Source organism: Rhinopithecus bieti, unplaced genomic scaffold (assembly GCF_001698545.2).
Source record: "Rhinopithecus bieti isolate Rb0 unplaced genomic scaffold, ASM169854v2 scaffold_33652, whole genome shotgun sequence".
In the NCBI taxonomy this organism is placed as follows: domain Eukaryota; kingdom Metazoa; phylum Chordata; class Mammalia; order Primates; family Cercopithecidae; genus Rhinopithecus; species Rhinopithecus bieti.
In genome coordinates, this window is record NW_016814761.1 from 3,038,505 (window position 1) to 3,043,153 (window position 4,649).

Below are 4,649 nucleotides of genomic sequence, written 5' to 3' on the forward strand. Positions count from 1 at the left end.
TTTTTACACACCATCATGCCTTTAACATCCTTCTGTTGACTCGTCCTCTTGTGTGACGCTCCGCGGGCTCCTTCCGCATCTTTTGCACCCTCTTGGGCCAACGCCTAGCCCTTCTGCAAGGGTGCTACAGGATACCAGCTGACCAGATGATTACAAATTCCTGCTGTCTGTCCCAGACAGCCCGGAAAAGTGAACAAAAAGCCCTAATTCTTCTTGTAGCTTCTCCAGTCTCCAGCCAATCAGCTTCAAAAGCACAAGAAGCTATTAGCTACAAATGCCTGCCCCGAGGGAGCTAGGGACTTCTCCGGGGTCCCGCATGTGCAGCTAGGCTCAAGGTTTAGCTTGTAGTGACCTTTTCCTCATTTTAATGGTTAAAAAAAAGGCCAGGCGCAGTGCCTCACGCCTATCTGAGCACATTGGGAAGCTGAGGCGGGAGAAGCCTGAGCAACATAGTAAGACCCCGTCTCCATAAAAATTAAACAGAAAATTAGCGGGGCGTAGTGGTTCACGCCTGTAGTCCCAGCTACTAGGAAGGCTGAAGCAGGAGGATGACTTGAGCCTGGGAGGTGGAGGTTGCAGTGGGCCGTGACGGCGCCATTGCACACCAACCTGGGAGACAGAGCAAGACTCTGTCTCAAAAAAAAAAAAAAAAAAAAAAAAATAAAAAAAAAAAAAAAAAAAAAAAAAAAAAAAAAAAAAAGTAAAAAATACACCCCTAGGTAGTTTTATATGCTAATGCTACCTGTGATGCATGTTAGAGCATGTAGATGCTGAGTGCATGTGCCGTCTGCAGGCCTATCTTTGCATGTTTGACCTCAGCAGTATTTTATGAATATGCATGTACAGCTCCCATAAAGGCAATTCCCCTTAAGGTTCTAGGGGCTGCCTCTCTCTTTTAGCAGCCTGCTTTGCCTCTCAGAGTGTACTTTTGAAGCAGTTACACTGTCTGGGGTATATACCCTGGGGTTCGTCGTGTCGCACCAGGAAAATTTAGGTCACAGACACACCCGAGGAGTTTAGGCGCTGAGGTTTAATGGGCAGAAGAGAAGAGAAAGAGAAACAGCTCTCTCCGGAGAGAGAGGGGTCTCTGAGTGGAAAAAACTGGCTGGTAGTGATGCACTGCGTTTTATAGTCCAGCTTGAGGAGGCGGCGTCTGATTTACATAGGGCTCACAGATTGGTTCAATCAGGTGTGACATTTACATAGCAGGGAAGGCTGGTTGCCCCACCCTAGTCTTATTATGCAAATAAATTATCCTTGGTGGGCTATCTTTTCTGCTCCTTACTGTACACGTGGCTGGCAGAGAAGAGGTGATGAAGCTGCCATCTTGAACATGTCTAGTCCCTAGTTCCCTGTGGCATTTACCCGTGCAAGCTCCCAGCTTGTTTGTCTACATCTGCAGCTCCACTTTACAGGCTACTCTTTGTTAGAAAATGATTTGGGGCTGCTTTTCATTAAAAAGAAAAGCCTTACCGAGGACTCCCATGCTCTTACTATCTGCCTAGGTGATTTCTTCTTAACTCCTGTATCACTTTTGCTTTGCAATAAACTTCTTTGCCTACTCTTTGGAGTACTTTGGACTCACTCTCAAATTCTTTTACGTGGCGAAGTCAAGAACCTGAACCGGCCAACTGACAACACTTGGACATACCTTCTAGTGCATGTGCATGTACTTTGCTTTAGGACTATTTGCGTCCCAGAGTGTACTTTTGAAGGAGCTACATTGTCTGGGGTATATACCCTGGGGTTCATCGTCTTGCACCAGGAAAATTTAGGACACGGATAGACATGAGGAGCTTAGGAGGAGATGTAATATTTCTTTTTTTTTGTTGAGGCGGAGTCTCGCTCTGCCGCCCAGGCTGGAGTGCAGTGGCCGGATCTCAGCTCACTGCAAGCTCCGCCTCCCGGGTTCACGCCATTCTCCTGCCTCAGCCTCCCAAGTAGCTGGGACTACAGGCGCCCGCCATCTCGCCCGACTAGTTTTTTGTATTTTTTAGTAGAGACGGGGTTTCACCAGGTTAGCCAGGATGGTCTCGATCTCCTGACCTCGTGATCCGCCCGTCTCGGCCTCCCAAAGTGCTGGGATTACAGGCTTGAGCCACCGCGCCCGGCATATTTCTATTTTGAGGACAGATCATGAGATGTAGACACGAGACATTTAAAATGTTACCAGATACAGGCCAGGCACAGTGGCTCACGCCTGTAATCCCAGCGCTGTGAGTGGCTGAGGCAGGCAGATCACTTGAGGTCAGGAGTTCGAGACCAGACTGGCCAACATGGTGAAACCTTGCCTCTACTAAAAAAAAGAAAAAAAATTAACTGGGCATGGTGGGATGTGCCTGTATTCCCAGCTGCTCTGGAGGCTGAAGGAGGAGAATCTCTTCAACCCAGAAGACAGAGGTTGCAGTAAGCCAAGATCATGCCACTGCACTCCAGCCTGGGCAACAGAACAAGACTCCATCTCAAAAAAACAAAACAAAACAAAAAACAAACAAACAAACAGAAACAAAGTTACCAGATACAGTCCAAATTGCCCTCCAAAGTGTTTAGATAAATTTATCTCCCAACAGCAGTGCGCGAGAGTTCTCATTTTCCCACACCCTTGATGGCATGTTCTTGAAAGTGCTAAAGCTGCATTTCTTCACTAAAATTCTGTTAGTCACACTTTTTACTAATTTATACTTTCATCCAATAAGGTTTGATTATTATTATTATTATTATTTTTGAGACAGGGTCTTGCTCTGTCACCTAGGCTGGAGTGCAGTGGCGCACTCACACCTCACCGCAGCCTCAAACTCCCAGGCTCAAGTGATCCTCCAGTTTCAGCCTCCCGAGTAGCTGGGACTACAGGCATGGATCACCATGTCCAGCTAATTAAATTTCTTTTTGGTAGAGATGGGGAATCTCACTTTGCTGCCCAGGCAGATTTTGAACTCCTAGGCTCAAGCAATAGCCCCACTTCGGCCTCCCAGAGTCCTGGGATTATAGACATGAGCCACTGTGCGGGCCAAAGATTCTTTTAATTAACTCTAGTGAAGTGGGCAGAGCATTCATTTTATTTACAGGTACTATACTCTTTCCCTTTGGCCTTTAAATATAATTTATAGGAGCACTGATTTGCACTTAGAGACACTGTCTAACACAGGTCTCTGCTGAGAGAAGAGAAATTAGCCCATTCAAAATCTGTGTGTGGGCTAAAGGCTAAGGGCTTATGCAAGAAATGTTTTTTTTTTTTTTTTTTTTTTTTTTTTGAGATGGAGTTTCATCTTGTTGCCCAGACTGGAGTGCAATGGCACAATCTCGGCTCACTGCAACCTCCGCCTCCCGGGTTCAAGCGATTCTCCTGCCTCCGCCTCCCCAGTAGCTGGGATTACAGGCTGGCCTCGAACTCCTCACTTCAGGTGATCCGCCCACCTCTGCCTCCCAAAGTGTTGGGATTACAAGCGTGAGCCACCACGCCCAGCCGAAAAGATTTTTACAAGAAGGGCAAGTGTTCGCTTTTCTATCAATATGTTAGCAGTCTGTATTTCCACATGTTTGGTGGTAATAAACCTTTCTTCCTTGGTTTCTAAAGTTTGGAAGTCTTTGCCCCTGAGTTCATGACATTGCCAGAGAAATGATTCAAACAACTTCATTAAATACGTACTTACTTCATGCCTGGGGCTTTACGTTTTTATTTAACCTTTACAACTCTCTTTTCCATTCTTATTGTCATCAGAAAATGCAAATAAAATCACAATAAAATACCATCTCATGCCAGTTAGAATGGCTTTTGTTAAAAAGAAAAAATAGCAGATGTTGCTGAGGCTGTGGGGAAAAGGGGAACATTTTTACACTGTTGGTGGGAATATAAATTAGTTCAGTCACTGTGGAGAGCAGTTTGGAGATTTCTCAAAGAATTAAAAGTTGAACTACCACTCGACCCAGCAATCTCATTACTGGGTATATACCCAAAGGAATATATATTGTTCTATCAAAAAGGCAGATGCACCCTTATGTTCACTGCAGCACTATTCACAATAGCAAAGACATGGAATCAACCTAGGTACCCATCAACAGTGGATACTCGGGAGGCTGAGGCAGGAGAATGGCGTGAAACCGGGAGGCGGAACTTGCAGTGAGCCGAGATAGTGCTACTGCACTCCAGCCTGGGCGACAGAGCGAGACTCCGTCTCAAAAAAAGAAAATGTGGTATATATACACCATGGAACACTATGCAGCCATAAAAAAGAACAAAATCCTGTCCTTTGCAGCAACATGGATACAGCTGGAAGCCCATTATGCTAAGTGAACTAATGCAGAAACAGAAAACCAAATACTGCATGTTCTTATAAGTGGGAGCTAAACATTGGATACACATGGATACAAAGATGGGAACAAAAGACTCTGGGGAATGCAAGAGTCGGGAGGCGGTTGGGGGAAAGGGTTAAAAAACTACCTATTGTGTACTTTGCTCACTACCCGGGTGACAGATTCATTTGTACCACAAACCTTAGCATCATGCAATATAGATGGGGTTTCACCATCTTGGCCAGCTGGCCAAGCTGGTCTCGAACTCCTGACCTCAGACAATCCCCTGGCCTCGGCCTCCCAAAGTGTTGGGATTCCAGGCATGAGCCACCGCGCCTGGCCTCGGTTTTTTTTTTTTT